Raw genomic sequence first — 21932 nt, forward strand, 5'->3', positions numbered from 1 at the left:
CAGAACAGATGCTACGGAGGTGAAGGAACTGAGAAAATGGGATGGAGTCCTTATGGGAAGTAAGGTGTGAGCAGCTGCAGTCGAGGTAGCTGTGGGAGTCGGTGGGCTTGTAATGAATATTGGTGGACAGTCTATCACCAGAAATTGAGACAGAGGTCAAGGAAGGGAAGGGAAGTGTCAGTAATGGACCATGTGAAAATGATGGAGGGGTGGAAATTGGAAGCGAAATTAATAAATTTTTTCATGTCCAGACAAGAACATGAAGCAGCACTGAAGCAGTCATCGATGTACCAGAGAAAGAATTGTGGGAGGGGGCCTGAGTAGGACTGGAACAAGGAATGTTCCACATTCCCCATAAAGAGACAGGCATACATGGGACCCATATGGGCACCCATAGCCACACCCTTTATTTGGAGGAAGTGAGACGAGTTTAAGGAGAAATTGTTCAGTGGGAGAACAAGTTCAGCCAGACGGAGGAGAGTAGTGGTGGATGGGGATTGTTCGGGCCTCTGTTTGAATAAGAGGAGGAAAGCCCTCAGACCATCCCAGTGGGGGATGGAGGTGTAGAGGGATTGGACGTCCATGGTGAAGAGGAGGCAGTTGGGGCCAGGGAACTGGAAATTATTGATATGATGTAGGGTGTCAGAGGAATCACGGATGTAGGTGGGAAAAACTGTGTCCGGCCCATCTCCCGCGCATCCGCCCTCACTCCTTCTTCTCCCTCCCAGAACCATGATAGGGTTCCCCTTGTCCTCACTTATCACCCCACCAGTCTCCGCATTCAAAGGATCATTGGAGAGGCCAAACGCAGACTGGGTGACCGCTTTGTGGAACACCTTCGGTCTGTCCGCAAGCATGACCCAGACCTCCTTGTCGCTTGTCATTTCAACACTCCACCCTGCTCTCATGCCCACATGTCCATCCTTGGCCTGCTGCAATGTTCCAGTGAAGCTCAATGCAAACTGGAGGAACAGCACCTCATCTTCCGACTAGGCACTCTACAGCCTTCCGGACTTAACATTAAGTTCAACAAATTCAGATCATGGAACTCTCTCCTCCATCCCCACCCCCTTTCCGATCCCCCCCTTTCTCCAATAATTTATCATTTTTTAAATATATTTTTATTTTCCCATCTATTTTTAAATTTATTTCGATCTATCGTTTTATCTCCACCTTTTAGCCCATTTTGATCCGTTCCCCCCACCCCACCCCCACTAGGGCCATCTGTCACTTGCTTGTCCTGCTTTCTACCCTTAATGTCACCATTAGCACATTCCTTGGATAATATCACCACTGTCAACACCCCTTTGTCCTTTTGTCTGTGACATCTTTGGCAATCTCTTCTTCGCTTCCACCTATCACTGGCTCTCTATCCAGCTCTACCTTTCCCACCCCCCTCAACCAACTTATATTTCACCACATTTCTATATTTCCTTAGTTCTGATGGAGAGTCATACGGACTCGAAACATCAACTATATTCCCCTCCGCAGATGCTGTCAGACCTGCTGAGTTTTTCCAGCTAGTTTTGTTTTTGTTTCAGATTTCCAGCATCTGCAGTATTTTGCTTTTATCTTAAAAGTCAATATGTTGTCATTTAAAAGAAAAGTACTGTGGATGCTGTAAATCTGAAATAAAAACAGAAAATGCTGGAGTTATTCAGCAAGCTTGGTAGCATCTGTGGCAACAGAAACAGAGTTAAGCCCATGGCCTTCTGAAGAAAGGTCATTGACTTGAAACACCAACTCTGTCTATCCACAGATGCTGCCAGATCAGAGATTTCCAGCATTTTCTGTTTCTATTATATTCTTGCGTTGGTGTGGTATCTTTCTCTTTCTTAAAAATTCACTTAAATCGCAAAAAATGTGAGGCTTTTACTTTTACATCAATAGAAACCTGCAAAAAGGGGATCCTGCTGGAAAGGCGGAGGAACCAAAAGTTTTTAATCAATGTTTGACATTACAATTAATGAAAATCTAACTCTTTGACCTCATAAAAGTTCCTATTGAAAGCATGTTGAAGAAAAGCTATTTGTATTATTAAATGATGCATGCAACATGCAAATTTAAGGTTAACCTCTCCAGTGTTGACTGGGAGGGGAGTGGGGGGTGGGGGAGGGACAGAAAATAGCACTCTGGCTTGGGGAACCACTTGTATCAAACTTTGGCATACCGGTGCACAGTTTCTCACTAGATAACAGGATGCGTACGTGTGACTTTGCTTCCCTATAGAAAAAAAGTGTGTTCCAAGTCTTAGCTTGGTTGACAGATTGTGTGCTGAACTGAGGCAAAGCAGATGAAACAGAAATGTACAATCTGCATAAGCTTTCAAAACCCAAGCTCCGTGGCATCTAAGCACCACTCTTTAATATTTCTAGATTTCTCTTTTCAACCATGGCGTGATTCTATATTACAGGGTCAGGCTCTTCGTCTATGTTTCAGACTTAAAAAGCTGAAGATGGGATCACTGGAAAATGCATCAATTGCAGTTTGTGTTGCTTACTTGCCAGCAACTAGTTCAGAGGCTATAATTAGCATAGGCCTGGGAGCAAGAAGATTGTTCAGATTCTTGTTTAAAAGAAATGTATGGTATGGGGAAAATTCAAAAAAGTAGGAAATGTCAAATGAGAGAGAAAAGCTGGAATTTATGATTTAAAAAGCTGGAAATTGCTGATACAAATTGTTCAGTGGCAAAAGATTTGAATACCAGATAACAGATGACAAGTAATTGCAAGTTCAGACCAGGAGGGAAAGACAAGAGTGGTGTAAAAAAATGTCATCCAGGAAGCATATTCAAACACATAGTAGAAATGGTTTCAAAACTGTGCCACCAAAGAGGAGAAGGCAGTGAAAGATATTTTAAGGGATATCTATGGTGCCAAGATTAATCTAAAATGAATGGGCTTTTGGGGATGAATGTCCTTTGCTCTCCCAAAACATTATTTTGTTTTTCAGCAAGCAATGTGTTCTGCAACACCAAACACAGCCATGGAAACCCATTACAATTTTTCCACGTCATGTTTTCAAAGATTTATAACACAGTGTGCTATTTATAAGCAGGAACCATAAAGTCTTTCCCCCCCCACCCACCCCGATTTCCTTTGAAATCTTACTTTGTTTTTGGAGTGGCAAATCAGTAAAAAAAAAATTGATTTCCTCCTGAATGAAGAAAACAACTCTGAAATTCACCATTGTTTTGAGCACGCACATGCCTAAAGTCATTAAGCAATACACATGCACCCCGGACCCAATTTTCAGTAAGAAACAATTTGCATTTATAAAGCATTTCATACATAGAAAGACATTTCAAAGCACTTCAGAGACAGAGACAATCCAAAAAAAAAGGATGCTGACCCAAAAGGAGATGTAGGAGAGGTGAGTTTTAAGGGTTGAGGGAAAGATTTGGGCCTGAAGATGGGTTCAGATAAGACACCAAGATTCAGATTGAGATCAAAGCCAATGTTTAGCAAGAGAAAACTGTGGCTCTTGCAAGGCTAAATTTTGAACCAGTAGTCTGACAGCTCAGACAGTGGAAGGTTGAGCTAGGTGTCAGTGTATACGTGGAAGCTGACCCCATGCCTGTCAACTACTGGTAACACATTGAACAAGGGTGTTGTTGGTGCTTCAAAGATATTGTTGAAGCCCCGAGGAGAGATTTTTGGACAATTCTGGAGTTAGTGATGGGAGAGCTGGGGGAGAAGCCATTGCTGTTGATGTAGCTACTATTAGCTCGGCAGAAGCAGAACCAACTGATAGCAGCAGAAGAGCAGTGTTAGAGGAGTACCAAAAGCTTCAGATGTCAAGGAGGGATCATGCATTGTGCTCACAGCCATAGGAAACATCATTTGTAATTTTGGTTAAGACCATTTCGGTGTTGTGGGAGGGGTGGAAACCTGACTCAAGAGATTTTTTGGAAGGCATCAACAATTTCAAAACTCAAGGGGAAAGAGTTTGGAGACGGGATAGTAATTGGTAAGGACAGAGGGGTGCAGGATGGATTTTTGAGAGAATTTGGTAAGTTTTGAAAAATGCCTTTGGAGGAGAGGGAATTATTCACAAAATGAAGGCTACGCAATTTGGATTTTTTTTTGTTTAAAAAGTGACATTTATAAGTACATCTTTTAGATACTGTTGTGGGGACTATAGAATTTTCCAACATAGACCATTCAGCTGTTATGCCTGTGCCAGCTCTATAAAAGAGCTATCAAGCTTCGTCCCACACCCCAGCAAGTTCATTTTCTTTAAGTATATATCCAATTATCTTTTAAAAGTTCTTATCGAATCCAATTCCATGAAAATATGTTCTTTACACTGTAATAAATGTTAGTCATTCATGATAAGTTAAGTATGGAGCAAGGCCAGCAGTTCCCTGAAGACTGAAGTCACATTTTTCTTGAAAAATATGACCACAATTGTTTTCCTGGAGATACCTCCATCATGGTGAAAGTAGATTCTTCAACTTTACTCAATTAAGAAAACTGTCCAGATGCTAGCAAGAATCATATAGTGAGCCCCATAAATTTGCTGTCTAAACTAAATATTCTTGCCATTTAGCTTGTGTATTTTTAAGTTTCTTGATCTTATTTTTCCGATTTAGCAAAGTTCAAGTTAAATATTTTGTAACAATTTTCTGCAAATTTCATATTCGAAAATTTCCTCAATTATATTTTTTCATTGCTTTTTAAAAAGATGATCGAGTATAATTACAATAAAACCTGACTGTAAAGGGTCTTCAATAAGTTTTATTGTGTCTGTTTATGCCTATGATTTGTCAACAAGTGTAGCATTTTGGTAAGGCATTAGTAGTTATTTTCTCCTTACTCCTCACCAGAAACTTCACAATTGCCTGGTAGTCAGAAAAAGATCTGACCCAGTGCGCCAGAATACAAAGTTTCCTGTCAAGTGTTGAGGGGAGAAGACAATCTCCACCAACTAAACATTTCAAAATTGAAACAGAGCTGGCGTAACCAAATGCGGTGCAAATTTCACCTACCCAGATAACACCTCCACCCCAATGGCTGAGACATTTCGGTATCATTGGTCTTTACATGATGTAAAAAAAAATCTGCAGTGACGCTTCAACTCAAGCCCTTGGACATTCTAATCACTACCACTATACATTGTCAGTGTTTCTTACTTTTAATGCTGTTTTTAGTATCAACTCTAAAGACAAAAATAGACATAGTATTAGCAGCACTTGGCAATTCTCTTGGAGGGTCCAGCTCTGATCAAACAGGAACATCATCATCCCACAAAATATCAGAAACTTGAGGTATTTAGATCTAGTAAGGAAACCACAGCCCTACGCCACACAATTTATCAATTCCTCATGTTCTCAGGTGGACAAAATTGCTTTTTAATTCTCATCATCCTGCAGCAAATACTCTTGCTGCTTTACCTTCTGTGTCTATCTGTAGCTCAATACAGGCCTAGTTAAGTACTGCATCAGGCAGGCCCTGGTTCCAAATTGGTCTAGCCAATGTGCCCTCCCATTATTCAATTGTTGGCACCCTGGTAACAATTGTGTGGTCAACAATTGAAAATCACATCTATTATGTTCACCAACTTACTATCATCCACCTAAGTTACAGACTCAGAAGAACTGTAAATTTAAAAAAGGTACAATTGTTCTCCATGCACCCTGGTTGCTTGAATACTTATCTTGCTCAAGTATCCCTGAATTGCATTACTTATAATTGACTGTAGCCTGAGATTTTAGGATCATATTAATGTCTTTTTTGAAAGACGGTATGAATTTAAATTTTTTTGTCCATTGGAGTTCCAATATTTCTAGCTGGGCTAGTGCTACATGAACCTTAAAGCACGCTAGTCTGTAATGAAATAACGATTGAGATATTATTTTCTTTGTTTACTCAGGTGCCTCCTCCACCACCTTAATTACATATTTGAGAATTCATGGTTTTCTAATTTTCTCTTTCATTCCTGATCAGTTTTTACATCTCAGTTGCATCATTAAGAGCAAGTAGAATGCAGCCTCGATTAAAATTGCAGGTGAGTTGAAACCTCTGATACATACATGCTGATATTTCTCCAAATTGTGATTGTGGTATTCACTAGATTATAGTAATTGCACCAACTATAGATTGGCACATAATTGCGGATTGAATTTCCTGTTGTGGCATTTAAGTTGGAGGAATAAGCTGTCATGTTATTACAATGATATGATGCAGTACTTAGGTCCAAGGTAAAAGACAAGGCACCAATCGCTCATAAGGGATTTTGTAAACATGCTGTGGGTTCATTTATTAAGTCTAGGCACACGAGAAGTCATACGTAGGTATAAAGCTGAAGTCATCAGAGTTGTGTGCACACTCTGCTCAAAGCAAAAGTGAAACCAAGACTAGATCACATGTCACCTATCCCTTCTAGCGATGTCATGCTGATATCCCTTAAAGGCATATTACAACAAAAGCAACCAATATTACTCAAAGCCTACTAAACTACTATTGCTACTAATAGCAGTATTGGGAGAGCACGATGAGGAACAGAATGGATGGGCTAGTTTTAAAAAACAAGGATGAAAAAGGATTCGTAGCCCACAAGTGTCTTTGGAATACCACAATTTTCTGTTATTATTGGTTCCGCCGCATTCATGAATAAAGTTATTAAAAAGTTCAACTGACTGCTTACAAATGAACATGTTTATTATAGCAAGACTTTTATGATTCAACTCTCAACAGTATGTCAGTCATTCGATGTACAACGTAACTACAAATACATGGCAATATCTGACCAAAGGAAAACTATGAAACTTTTGCCTTTCGGATCTTCAAGTGATTTTATAAATGTCAGAACAGTTTAGAATTTCCACAATGCACTAAAAAATTAACACCATTTGCAAATTGTTTTAAAACTTTGGATGTGCCTTGGAATCAAGATTTAAGTATTAATCATGAGATACACAATTTAAAATGGTAATGGAGCAATGAATTCTCCTTGTTTGTTGCAAAGAATTACAAGTAAAACAGGGCTGTTTTGATTTTCATGTTTCAGATTGAATGCAAATCTTACCATATGGCTACCAACTTTTCCTATCTCCTTTCCATTGGAGTACCAGGGATCAAAATAATAGTCATCATGAGCAAATATATTTCCCCAAATCTAAAATCAAGATACTAGAATCATGATCTTACACAATTTATTGTGATTAGTGGATCAGTCACAAGCCAACAAATCAAAACGTTCCAGGAATGAGATAGCACTTAGCCAGCCAATCTCATTGTCATCCCATTCTCTCTGTTCCTAGGCCTCCATCGCATCTGTTCCAATGATGCTGCCTTCCAAGACAACAGTTCTGGCATGTTTTCCTTTTTTGTTAACTGGAGTTCCCCCCACCACTCCACTGTGGTTGACAGAGCCCTCAATCATGTCTGACCCATCTCCCGCATCTCTGCCCTCACCCCCTTCCCCTCCCTCCCAGAACCATGATAGGGTTCCCCTTGTTCTCACTTTTCACCCCACCAGCCTCCACATTCAAAGGGTCATCTTCTGCCATATCTGCCAACTCCGGCATGATGCCACCACCAAACACATCTTCCCCTCACACCCCCACGCCGTCAGCATTCCTTAGGGACCGTTCCTCCCCATGACACCCTGGTCCACTCCTCCAACATCCCCTTCCCATGCAATCGCAGACGGTGCAACACCTGCCCCTTTACCTCCTCCCTCCTCACCGCCCAAGGACCCAAACACTCCTTTCAGGTGAAGCAGCGCTTCACTTGCACCTCCTTCAATTTGGTCTATTGCATTTGCTGCTCCCAATGTGGCCTCCTCTACACTGGGGAGACTAAACGCAGACTGGGTGGCCACTTTGTGAAAACATGTTCACTCAGTTTGCAAACATGACCCAGACCTTCCTGTCGTTTGCCATTTCAACACTCCACCCTGCTCTCGTGCCCACATGTCTGTCCTTGGCCTGCTGCAATGTTCCAGTGAAGCCAATGCAAACTGGAGGAACAGCACCTCATCTTCCGATTAGGCACTTAACAGGACTTAAGATTGAGTTCAACAACTTCAGAACTCTCTCCTCCCTCTTGAATCCTTTTTTAATCCAATTTTTATTTATATTTAATGACTTGGTTTTTTTTATCCTTTTCCCCAAACCCCCCTTCCCACCACAGGCCATCTGTCACTTGTTTTTATGTTTTGCTTTCACGAGTGTTAACCCTTGTTCTGCTCTTAATACCTTCCGCTATCTTACCTTTATGCCACTTTCAGCACCTTCTTTACTCTTCACCATTACCATTAACACTCTCTTTGCCTTGTGTCCGTGACATCTTTATCAATCTCTCCTTAGCTGTCACCTATCCCTGACCTTCTGTCTCGTTCCACCTGCTCCACCTCCCTTTTAAACAGTATCAAATCCATCATATTTCTACTTCTCTTTAGCTCTGAAGTCATACGGACTCAAAACGTTAAATCTGTTTCTCTCTCCACAGATGCTGCCAGACCTGAGATTTTCTAGCACTTTCTGTTTTTATTTCAGATTTCTAGCATCCGCAGTATTTTGTTTTTATCTCATTGTGGTGTTGCAAAAAGCAGAGCAAGAATCAGTCACATCTAAGTAGGTGGGAATATGAAGAGGAAATAAATCTATTAGGGACACCAACATTCCTCATGGTGGTGGCTTGTGACACTGGACATCCTTTGGTACTAACCAAAATTAATTTTTATACTAAATTGCATGATATATAGTATTCAAGTGGATTGAAAGAGATCCAGTCAATAAGTGAGGGCATGTAGTCAAGTTAAAGAAGCACAACTATTTTGAACAGGAGCACACCTGTATTTTATTTCGATAGAAACAGTGACCAATGTAGACAAAATTGATGTGGGTTAAAATACAAGTGCGTTTCTGTTCAAAATAGTTGTGCTTTTTTAAACTTTCAAGTTCCTTTACCCTTACATTTTCAATCAAGAAAACCCCAATATAGCAACAGTTACTCAAAATAAAATGAAAAATGCAGCTAATTCAAATTAAGTTGTAGTGATACTTTGTCACTTCTCTGTACCAAAGCTGCTATTTTAGTCTACTTATATGGTAAAGTTGTGTCTCTTTGATTTCAGCAGTCATTAGACGTATACCTGATTTGCAGCTAGTTTGAGATTAATTTGAACATCTGCATTACTCCAAGCTGTACTTGATCATCTTTAACAAGCAAAATGCAACTCGTGTGAACGACTGATGATTCTAACTTATTTTTACAGTCAGCCTGTGTCATTAACTGCTTTCTGCTCTTAATATATACACAAAAATATGAACTTTGTCATTTTTCATCCACATTTATGTATAGTGGTTTGTATAGTGACTGTTTGCTTACTGATTACAAAATAACCCAATTAATTTTGCACCAGCTTTCACTGTAAAGGACGCCAGGTTCCAAACAGTGGGAGCCAAGCTGAAACCTTCCCCTAGGCTAAAATTCATGCAGGGGCTTTGTCTAAGCAGTGAATTTCAACTAGTTTCAGCTGGATTGTTTGAGGGAGGAAGAGGAAATTAACGAAGCTTAATTAATGTTCATGACTCAAATAGGAGTTGCTGGTGGTATCTGTGGAGATGCCTGCAGACTGGGCTCCTGGCAAAAACATCATATGTTATTCAAATAAATGGAATACCTCAGCATCCTGTACAATTGAGCTTCAACGCATCAACTGATACTATGAGGAACACAAAGACTGCAATGACACTGAATCAAAATTTAAGGACAGCAAATCAAAAGGCTGTGTGGTGCCCTTTGGATGGCTTTTCTTATCAGCACACACCAATGCTTTTCTGGTTTGCTGGTCTGTGTCCCACTCAGCACAGAAATGACAGAAATCTTTAAGTGCAACCCACAGAGTAGACTCTACTTCCCATTGAAATGAGAGAGCAAAGTTACACCCCATTCCATCTTGTGAATTCAAAGAAACATACATCAACAGGGTAGATGCTTAGCTTCAGTACTCATTAGCATTCTGATCAAGTAATGGTCACTTAAAATAGTTAATAGTTTACAATATTTCTTCAACATCCTGGGGTTACCATTGATCAAAAAAACTCAACTGGACCAGCCACACCAATAGTGACCAGGGATTCTTCAATGAGTAACTCGCCTCCTGACTCCCAAAGCTGTCCACTATCTACATGGCACAAGTCAGGAGTGTGATGGAATACTCCCCAGTTGCCTGGATGAGTACAGCTCAAACCATCATTCAAGAAGCTCAACACCATCCAGGACAAGGCAGCCTGCTTGATCAGCACTCCATCCACCACCAGCTCACAGTGGCAGAAAATATGGACAAGATGCACTGCAGCAACTCGCCAAGGCTCCTTCGACAGCACTTGGCCAACCCACGATATCTACCACCACAAGGGCAAGGGCACGTGGGAACACCACCACCTGCAAGTTCCCCTCCAAGCCAAACACCATCCCGACTTGGAACTATATTGCCACCCCTTCACTGCCACTGGATCAAAATCCTAAAACTCCCTAACAGTGTGCCTACACCACATGGACTGCAGCAGTTTAATCCAGAAGCTCACCACCACCTTCAAGGGAATATAGCACTTGGCAATAATTGTTGGCCTTACCACTAAAGCCCACATCCCATGAACAAATAAAAAAAGACTCCTCTCCCAGTACAAGCTCTTTGCTGGGAGCTGGACTGATGACTTCAGTGGAGAGATTGATGGTTCAAAAGACAGTCCTCTTGGCTACCTGCAGTTGAACAAAGACTTGAAATAAAAAAAAACCTCAATGAAATATAAAAAGCACTTATTTTAGTAGCTTTAATGCTATTCCCTCTTTGCACTGTAATATAAATACTGTCACAATGAAAATTCATTGCTATATCATTTGTATTTTATAGTAAGAATTTATGTTTGTCTAATTTCAATTATAATTTCAGTACATTGGAAAGCAACCATTCTGGAGCTAGTAAATTAAGGTGAACAAATCAGGTAAGAAAGGGGGCAGGGAGTCGAAAAGAGAGGAAAAAACCATCCCCACTGGTTGGAGAGTCTAGGACTAGGGGAAAGCAAAATACGGCGGATACTGGAAATCTGCAATAAAAACAGAAAATGCTGGAAAAACTCAGCAGGTCTGACAATACGGACTTGAAACGTTAACCCTGTTCCTCTCCCCACAGGTGTCAGATCTGCTGACTTTTTTTCCAGCATTTTCTGTTTTTATTATCTAGGACTAGGGAACTTGGTCTAAAAATTAGAACTAGACCAATCAGAATTGAAAGATGAAACACATCTACACGGAAAGGGTGGTAAAGATTTGGAACACACTTTCCCAAATGGCAATTGATGCTAGCTCAATAATTTTGAGGTTGATAGATTTTTCTTAACCAAAGGGTATTGAGGGTCATGGGACAAAAGCAAGCATGTGGAATGAGGTCGCAGAATAACAACCATCATGTTCCAGTATATTATGAATTTTCAGTCAATTCTTCAATTTTAAAAACCACAAAAGGCTACAAAAAGATCTCCCCCCCCACCCCCCAAAGGATCACCTGACCTCTCGTGGATTGAAACACTCCCCTGTCTCAAGAGGGAACAATTCAAGAGGGTAATTTCAAATTGAATGGGTCATTCAGATCAAAGGCATTGGTTGTCTCAAACTCTCAGCGTGTGGAAGTCATCTCACAGATAAGGGGACCAAAATAGTTCACAGTATTCTAGGTGTGGTCTAACTAGGATCTTGTATAGTTTTAGCAAGACTTCCCTATTTTTATACTTCATTCCCTTTGAAATAAATGCCAACATTCCATTTGCCTTCCCTATTCCTGCTGAATTTGTATGCTAGCATTTGAAGGATGTATCTTATCAAGAAAAGGTTGAACGGGTTGGACCTATACACACTGGAGTTTATAAGAATGAGAGGCGATCTTACTGAAATACGAGGGGACGTGATAGGGTAGATAACGGAGGCATGTTTCCTCACATGGAGGAAACTAGGACTAAGGGACAGAGTTTAAGAATAAGAGGTCTCCGTTTAAGATGAAGATGCGGATTTTAATTTTTCCTCCCAGGGTCGTTAGTATGTGGAATTCTGGATGCTAGACAAATGTTTGAGAGACTAGAGTGTCAAGGGTTATAGGGGCAGACAAGAAAATGGATTTAGACCACAAATAGATCAGCCATGATCTTATCGAATGGCAGAGCGGGCTTGAAGGGCCAAATGGCCTAGTCCTGCTCCCAAATTCTAACAGGTCACATGTTGTTGCCTGTTTTTAAAACAGCAAGAAGCTGTTCTGAATGGAAATCCATCAACCAATTGCAAGACATCCAAGCAGCCAAGGTAATATTACATTGAAAGTGGGAGAAGGACTCTCACCCAAGAACCAACTTCCTGGAAAGTCAACTACAAGAGGCTTCGCAGCATACTGAAAATCCTCTGCTTTACAAGACCTTGACTTCAACCAAAGCATCAACTCATCTAAGAAATTACAGGCCTGCAAGAAGAGACTGAGACAATCATACAATTGGTTTTTTTTCCTCAGCTGCATCTAATCTTTGTGCAAGTGATAGTGTCAGTAAGTGAGATGTCACATTTTTAAACCTCCAATGCAAGTGCGAGATAATAAATAACCTCACTTATAAATTCACAAAAAAGCTTGCTGCTGGAATTATTTAAATTGAGACAATCAGAAAGTAAGAAAATACACACCCCTCACACACAACACACACTGATCATGGGCAGTAAGAAAACACAAATTCTGTCTGTGACACAACAATCTCATTGAATGGTAGAACAGACCTGCATTGCTAAATGACATGCTCCTGTAGGTATATTCCTAATTTCACTTGTATATATGCATTTTAGCACATTTTGTTTGTTACAATGCTGTCCTGGCTGGCCTAGGATGGCTACCGACAAAGCTCAAGAACACCAGACATTCCCTTGCCAAACATACATGTCCCACATGAAAACACCAATACACACACAGGCCAGATATCTTTCAATAAACTTCTTTATACAGATTCCTAGTATTGCTAAAACATAAGTGGTCCAGTACAAGCTGAAACTTATGAATGAATGAACGAATGAACGAACAAGTGTTACTGCAAAACATCCAGTTTCCACAACATATACAGCGAGGTAGTCTTGCTCCCAGGCAATACACCTTTTTTTTCCCCAACATTAAGTATAATTGACTTACTACTATGTCTTGCATTAACTCTGACCTTGAATAACCCCAGAATGCTGATGAACAAAACTCAGGCCACAGTTATTTGAGGTGTGTCATTGTGATTTGAAACACAAAGACACTAATTGTATCCTTTACTGTCCTATAAAAGAAGAAATGTTAATCATTTACCAGTATATTCCAAATTGTTCCAGTCAAAACATAAATTTCATAAAGGAAGCAAGGCTGACCAAACAATGGCTTCAGTGATACAAAATTGAAATGACTCCCTTGAAGCTGATGCTGGTTTAGATTGCTAATATACAAAATGAAGGGTGTATGATATCCTTGTTATTCTACTTGTGAATTGTAGCAGTTATGGTGGTGATAATGTTCTCCATGATGAGGATTGAGAGAAACTGATATTGCCAACTATTTCTTCCTACAAATGCTTTTTGCTGGTCCGACTGATGCAACATTGGGTAAATGTATCAAATTGAAAAGCTTGAAGATGCAGAAAAATATATTTATTCAGGCTGCTAGCAGAAGGGATTTCAAGCCTTTTAAAGCAAGCTTATCCCTGCTATTCCACAAGTTAACTGTTCTTCAATACACCCAGCACTTTCTAATTCCTCCGACTAAATAACAAGCCAGTTCAGTCTTGGTAAATACTTGGGCATTCTGCAGTGTGTCTGTGTCATGAAGTGTAAGCAATGCTTAAAACGTGGAATAACGCTTAACATGTGCAGTAATCAGGCTGCAACTTCGAGGTGAGTGCAATGCAACTTTCTCATTCCTTCCAAGATAATAAAAATTGAGGTTAAGGGTTTGCGGAGTAACTGAACAAAAGGCAACATTGGAGAAATTAGGTGAAAAAAATTGCTCAATGTGCACTGGTACAGGCAAGCTTCAGTAAGTGGAAAAAAAAACAAAAACAGAATTACCTGGAAAAACTCAGTAGGTCTGGCAGCATCGGCCATCGATGCTGCCAGACCTGCTGAGTTTTTCCAGGTAATTCTGTTTTTGTTTTGGATTTCCAGCATCCGCAGTAGTTTTTTGTTTTTATTTCAGTAAGTGAATGTAGGTTCAGAGTTCTCAAAGCTAGTTTAAAGTATTAACACTTACCACTAAATCTCAGCAGAGACATCAAACTAAACCTAAGCAAGTCTCACTTCTAATTAACATGAGGGGTTTGTTAGAAAAAAGTTAGGTTCTAACATTCAAAATTGTAACCAAGATATTTAACAACTAACTACCACTAAGTCACCAAGACTCAAATAATTATCCCTTTAAAGAAATCAGAGCTGACTATGATGCACTTCCCAGCTGGGGAATAATTATGCAGCAAACAATTGTCAAACAAGGTGGAGAATTCAAAAATTGGTAAACAGATGATCATTTTGAAAATTCATATAAAATTGAAACTTATCCTTAAATGATATTTTGCTGCATGTAACTTACAAGGCAGTATATTGGAGGTCCAGTCCAATTCACCACAGATATGGGACGAGCATGTACTGTGTTCGTCTGCCCTTCTCTTTGAAAGTTTCAATTGGTGTCCCAGAACAAGCCAATGGGTGCCTTTTTGGCAACTTAAAGAGTTAAAAACTTAATTGCACAGGATGAAATATAAAACATGAAAATTGATTTTTCATTGTCGGAATGCCACCCTTCTGCCCATCTTGGTTCTTAAATGAGGCAATTTGCTAATTGCACCCTGATGCGTTCTGCTCAATTCTGTTTCTACCCATTTGTAAAGAGGATTTAAACGTGTACAAGTAGTGCAAAAAAAAAAACAGGTGCTCGACTCCTAGAATCTCAACACAATTAGAGCTTATCAAAATGTATTACGTTTATTTTTCAGATGCTAATCATCCTGTATTTCCTTTCATTTTGGGGGCGGGTGGATATCCAGAAGGTAATATAATGAACTGTTTCACTGTGGTCTCAGGGACTACAGACCAAAATCTGAAATTGACACCCTGCTGCTAACAAACTAATGAATCGACAGTAAGTTTAAATATAAGCTAATCATAAGGAGCAACACAGATTTGTAGGTGTTTAGAACAAAAAACATTCACCAACCAAGAGCTATAATTAGACAGCAGGGACAAATCAATCAGCTCTGTTGCATGCAGAAAAGGAAATTAAGACATTATACTCCTTGTTGAAAAAAAAAAATCACTATCCAAAGGAACAGACAACCTTTACTGTTAGATTGCATGATACAAACCAACTGAAGTGGTAGAATAACGTACTTTTACACAATTTCTTTTCTTAAAATTGGTTCATGGGATGTGGGCGTCGCTGGCTAGGCCAGCATTTATTTCCCATCCCTAATTGCCCTTGAGAAGATGGTGGTGAGCCGCTTTCTTGAACCGCTGCAGTTCATGTGGTGTAGGTACAGCCGCAGCGCTGTTCGGGAGGGAGTTCAGGGATTTTGATCCAGCGACAGTGAAGCAAGATGATATAGCTCCAAGTCAGGAAGGTGTGTGGCTTGGAAGGGAGCTTGCGGGTGGTGTTCCCATGCTTCTGTTGCCCTTATCCTTCTAGGTGGTAGAGGTCGTGGATTGGGAAGATGCAGTGGAAGGTGCCTTGGTGAGTTGCCCCCAAGACTTTGAAGCTAATGGCTTTCTAGGAAAGATAAGTTACAGGTGAAATTCTGAGCTGCAAGATTCTCTCCCTGCCCAATTAACAAAACTACCCATAAACTCTCAACTACTGCTAGTACCTGGCCAATTTTATTATAACAAGGCCCACAATCACCAAAATCGATCAAGCCTCCCTGCTGATATCATACAAATGATGCAGCTGCCACTACCTATGCAATGTCTTCCCAAAATGAAAATCACCACTTCCCCACGCTCTCCCCAACATACCGCCCACCATCACCAGCATTTAATGAATTTGCAACCTGTCATTTGTCAATAGTAAATTTGATTCCTGATATTTCTGCAACATTAACAGCCTTAGACACAATGGGTGGTATTTAATGGAGGCGACAGAGCCCGCCAGCTGGCGAGACAGAGAGCCCTGCACTGCCTCTTTTCGGGAAGGCCTGCCGCATTAGTTGCCAGCCAAGCCCTTAACTGGGCAGCAGTAGGCTTTTCCTGGGATGAAGGACCCGGTGTAAGCCTTGACCACTGAGAGCTACCGGACAGTCGGAGGCTGGAGACTTTTTCATTGCGCGGCAGCACCACTGGGGATAGTGGTTGCTGCTGGTAATGCATCTATACAAGACCCAGCATCACAAGTGGACACGGGCACAAGTGAGTAATGGCGGGGGTGCAGGGTGGGGGGGCTCTTAACAGCTATCAAATGTCAGATTTCCATGCTAATTTTGGAAAAGTCTGATTGAAATGTTAAAATGTTTCAAAATTGGTAACCACAACCCTTCGGGCGGAATCATCCCAGATTTGCACGAAATGCAGTAGCGGGCAGGAAACAAGACGTTTTACCCGCCGGCTGCAATGGCAGCTTCTCGCGCTGTATTGTCCCAATCCTGCCTCATTAATCATGTATTCCCAGGAAACACGCAGTTTCAATGGCGGGCGGGCTCAGATTCACCCACCACGCCATCACCTCGCCACTCCATCATGCCGTGCGCACACCTCTCAGTGCTTCCAACCCAGGACCGCTGCAAAGACGACATGGTCCCGAAAGGCAAGAAGACTGCAGCCCCCCAGGTTTAATGACACGTCCCTCGAGCACCTTTTGGATGCCGTGAAGGCCCGCCACAATGCCCTCTACCCCTGCTTTGGCTGAGGGAGGGGCAGCAACATTACCACTTCGGCTTGGATGGCAATGGCAGTGGTGATCAGTGCCAATGCTGCACAGAAGAGGTTGGCCATCCAATACAGATAAAGGATGAATGATCTCATCCATTCCGCCAGGGCAAGGCAACCACCTCATCACTCTAAATCCACACACTCAAGCCCATCACACATTCACTGGCATCTCACAGGACATCACCACCCACACGCTCTCTCACACCCTCACATCTCCATCTAGCCTCATCTCCTCTGGAGACTGCCTTCTCAGCCCTCACCATCTTGAGGCCACTTGCACAGATCAACTTGTGCCCCCATACACAACCTTCCCCAGTACAGCTGTCATCCTGCAGCCTCTTCCCTTGCCTGAGGCCACTTCTCCCCCTTCCCCAAGCAGCTGTTCAAAGGCTACCATGCCTTATGGCTGGTCTGCTAGGTGGAGACCTGCCTATGAGCACCCCCCCTAACAGTGATGTGGTGCTGTCTGTGAAGCCTGGCGCTCATGACTGCAGGTGCTGCCTGAAGCAAGGTAGGCAAACAAACCTCAAAGTCCTGAGCGAAGTGCAGCTCACCTGGTGCATGTTGCTAATGTAGCTGTGAAACAAGCACGCCAACGTGCTCGATGCTCCAGCGTGGGGGATGATTCCAGCGAACTGGGCTTATGCAGATGTATTACAATGAAGTACCTTATGTCCGACAGTGGGAAACTTGGCCAGCCATCGACGGGCAGAGCGGACGATTGCAAACTGGTTTCATGACGTCATGAAACTGATTTCTGGCCTTCTTGTCATATTGTCCGCTCATGCTCGATGCCAACCGGGGCATGGAAAATTCCGTCTATTGTCTCAAGACCTGTTCCAACCAACTTGGATTAGCTTATTAATTTACAGAATAGCACTTTTTAAAAGTCCAAATCCATTATTTGATTCACAATCCAGAAAAACAAGTTCCATTGCCCTGCAGCCTGCAAAGAAATGTAGAGGTTCCTATAGAGGGCCAGCACGAACACGGCAGGCCAAAATTGCCTCCTCCGTGCTGTAACCATTCTATGAAACTGAATTAAAGTTTGCCACCAGTAACAGATGATTTTAAAATTATGCCCTACAGATAAAGAAAAAAATAATGAATTCCTAAATTGCAAATAAGTAACTTTCAATAAAAATAAAAATTAGCGGGAACATGGGCCGATTGTTTTCCTCTGCCTATCTCAGTACCACCAGCGGCGAGATTAGTACCCCAAGCCAGTGTGCCAATTACGAACCAATTTAGCACAAGCTAAACATATATGATACTGTAACTGCTTTGGTGAGAACCTTAAACTAAGTCCACTTAGTAATCAATGGAAATTTCCCATTGGTTATTCCTCACCAAATAACTTCATGAAATTCCTCATCAAAATGCTGAACCCCTTCACCAGATCTCTTTCCACTCTGTTCTAATGAAAGGAGCACCAGGTGTCCAAGTTCTTGACTGGAGGTACAGAAAAGCCAAGAGAGGTTTGCAAATATGTAGCTATAAAAAATATTTTCTGAGAGTGTTGTCATAGAAGTCATTGTAATTCAGGGAGTGGAAAAGTTGTAATGAGGAGCTGCTGCCTGTAGCTAATAAAACAGCCTCCCTTTTTACGGACAATCTTTCCAATATCAATATGTTTGTTAGAAAACAGTTACCTCCTAATAGGTAAACAGTCATTCACTGTACTACCAAATTCAGGTGTCAATATTTGTTTATTTGATGGCGTTACTTCTATGTAGTTCCTGCTGCTGGATTATCTATCATAGTTTTCTAAATAAGAAGCTCCTGTACTGGACGCCAAGGTCCTGTATTTTAAGGAATTGTCCCTTATTGTGACTGTTTGACCGGTGTCCTTTAAGTGATGCCTTTTGTCCTGTAGGACACTGAGTTTGTTTTTTTTTGTGAGCATGCACACTATGGCTGTCAGATACCAGGGGTAGTTATGGTCACCAGCATTGCCCCAACCCACTGCTGCTCTTACGGTCACCAGCATCCACACCCCATCACACCTCCACCACCCTCCCTCCAACCCCAGTCCCACAGTTGAAATATCCCTTATTTTATTTCATAAGCGTTGGTCACCCCGTGGGCACCAGAGAACCACACCTCACATCTGCAGTTGAATTCAGTGATGTCACATCACAGTAGGGGGAATTACTTTTGCACAGCAAAAAGCAGAAGTCTAGCCAAACAGTAATAGAGGCTTAAATAGAAAAGCTGCACAGGTTAGCCGAGTCCAGCATTTAGAACTGGCTTAAACAAAAACAAAAATTGCTGGAAACACTCAGCAGGTCTGACAGCATCTGTGGAGAGAGAGAAAGAAAGAGTTAACGTTTCAAGTCCGTATCGTATCCGTCACCCGTATCAGACTCAAAACGTTAACTCTGTCTTTCTCTCCACAGATGCTGTCAGGCCTGCTGAGTTTTTCCAGCTATTCTTGTTAATGTTTCAGATTTCCAGCATCTGCAGTATTTTCCTTTTAATTTAGAACTGGCTTTCCCAGCATGAATATGCCAGCCCTGACAAGAGAGTTTCGCCTAAGGTACTAACCCATCTTCCTTGCAGATATTGGTTAACCTGCTGGGCATTTTCAGGCTTTAGATTGGCTGGCATTGCTTGTAGGCAAAGCTACAAGAAAAATGCTCTATCTTCCTGTAACAGCACTGCTTTCTGCCAAGTCTCATGTGTATCTCTACAATATGTGCCTGGCTCTCTGTAGATCTCAAACATTTACTTTCTCTGTCTTTCCATCTATATGCCTCTTATTATTTCTTTCCCCCTCACACCTTTTCTCTCTCTCTTTCTCCAAGTCTTTTTTTCATTTCCGCATGTCTCCGATCCTCGGTTTTCCTCTCACCTGTTGGAGACCTAGGCACAGACTTGCATCGGGACATAAATGATGTGGGAAAGAAAAAGAGACGAAAATCAGGAGCAGGAGTTGGATTAATCGGGTGGGACTTAAATGAGATAAAATGGAGTGGATATTAATAAGGCGGAATGAATGGAGCATGCAGGGTGGAGTTGTGATGGAGAGCAAGGAAGTACAGCGAGAGCGCAAGAATCTTTGGCTGGTTGGAGGATAGGGTTAAAGCCCAAGACCAAGCAACAATCACATAGCATTTGATATAAACTGGAATTTTCTCTTCAAGCTGCTTTATTTTATGCTGTACTGGAAAAGCAAATAGGAACAAGGCAGGCACCCATTATGCCAGGTGTCTGCCTATTTTGGCATCATCACAAATGAAAGCACTTGCCATGAAGTGGGCAGGCATATTTAAACAAGACAGAAATAACATGGGGACATTATCCATCCCATTTTTTAACCATTTTTATTGCTGATGCAAATCACACCTGTACAAAATCAGTGTCCAGTGTTGCCTCAGGGTAAGGGAAAGACACAAGAGCAAAGGGTCCAGTGACTATTATCAAATGAGGCACAGAAAATCTATTTCTCAGCCAATTTCAATAATTTGTCTTTTTTTCCTTACTGCTTTACCATCTGCCTTCCCTAATTCTCAAGGTTCCCATTGGGAATTGCCTTATACCCTTTTCAAGGAGCAAGGGGAGGAAGAGCAACATAGGCAAATAAAATTGGGGTTTCAAGCTCCGATGTAGGACTTGACCACATAACCTAGATTAATATCTCAAGGCAGTATTTGAGGGAGTGCCGCACAGTTGGAGAAACTATTGCCTACGAACATACGAACGAGCAGGAGTAGGCCATTCAGCCCCTCAAGCCTGCTCTATTATTTAATAAGATAATGGCTGATCTGATGATAACCTGAAATCTACATTCCACCCACTGTCGATAACCTATTACCCCTCTTGCTTACCAAGAACCTATCCACCTCTGCCTTAAAAATATTCAAAGACTCTGCTATCACCGCCTTTTCAGGACAAGAGTTCCACAGACTCACAACCCTCAGTGAAAAAACTTCTCATCTCCGTTTTAAATGGGCGACACCTTATTTTTTAAACAGTGACTCCTAGTTTTGGATTCTTCCACAAGAGGAAACATCCTCTCTGCATCCACCCTGTCAAGACCCCTCAGGATCTTATATGTTTCAATCAAGTCGCCTCTTACTCTTCTAAATTCCAGCGGATACAAGCCTAGTCTGTCCAACCTTTCCTCATTAGACAACCCACCCATTCCAGGTATTAGTCTGGTAAACCTTCTCTGAACTGCTTCCAACACATTTACATCCTTCCTTAGATAAGGTGACCAATGCTGTACACAGTACTCCAAATGCAGTCTCACTAGTGCCCTGTACAACTGAAGCATAACCTCCCTACTTTTGTATTCAATTCCCCTCACAATAAATGATAACATTCTATTAGCTTTTCCAATTGCTTGTATACTAGCCTTTTATGATTCATGCACTAGGACACTCAGATCCCTTTGCATCTCAGAGCTCTGCAATCTGTCACCATTTAGGTAATATGCTTCTCCTTTATTCTTTCTGCCAAAATGGACAATTTCACATTTTCCCAAATGATACTCCATCTGCTAGATCTTTGCCCACTCACCTAACCTATCTACATCTGTTTGTAGCCTCATGTCCTCTTCACAACTTATTTTCCTACCTATCTTTGCGTCATCAGCAAATCTGGCTAACACACCTTCATCCAAGTCATTTACATAAATTGTAAACAGTTGAGGTCCCAGCACTGATCCCTGTGTTATGCCACTCGTTACATCTTGCCAAAAAGACCCATCTATCCATGCCAATATATTGCCCTCAATACCATGAGCTTTTAATTTCCACAATAACCTTTGATGTGGCACTTTATCAAATACCTTCTGGAAATCTAAGTACAGTACATCCACCGGTTCCCCTTTATCGACAGCACATGTGACTTCCTCAAAGAACTCCAATAAGTTAGTTAAACACTATTTCCCTTTCTCAAACTCTTTCCTGGATGAGATGTTAAACCAAGCCCTGTTCAGATGGATGTAAGAGATCCCATAGCAGCTGATTTCAGACATTCTGCAAAGACTTGCATACTGCTTCG

At 41.5% G+C, this 21932-nt stretch overlaps 1 protein-coding gene across 7 annotated transcripts in view; it reads right to left on the bottom strand.

The window, feature by feature from the left end:
* The window catches only part of pkib (protein kinase (cAMP-dependent, catalytic) inhibitor beta), a 115055-nt gene that overhangs the window by 23991 nt on the left and 69132 nt on the right, over window positions 1-21932 (bottom strand). The window contains exon 1 of one of the 7 annotated variants that reach the window (XM_078567133.1): window positions 14596-14707. The exons of the other annotated variants lie outside the window; for them this stretch is intronic. The gene's annotated coding sequence lies outside the window, so the exon portion shown is untranslated. Of the gene's footprint in view, window positions 1-14595; window positions 14708-21932 lie in introns of those variants that run through there. 7 annotated transcript variants of the gene reach the window in all.

Source organism: Cetorhinus maximus, chromosome 21 (genome assembly GCF_964194155.1).
Source record: "Cetorhinus maximus chromosome 21, sCetMax3.hap1.1, whole genome shotgun sequence".
Classification (NCBI taxonomy): domain Eukaryota; kingdom Metazoa; phylum Chordata; class Chondrichthyes; order Lamniformes; family Cetorhinidae; genus Cetorhinus; species Cetorhinus maximus.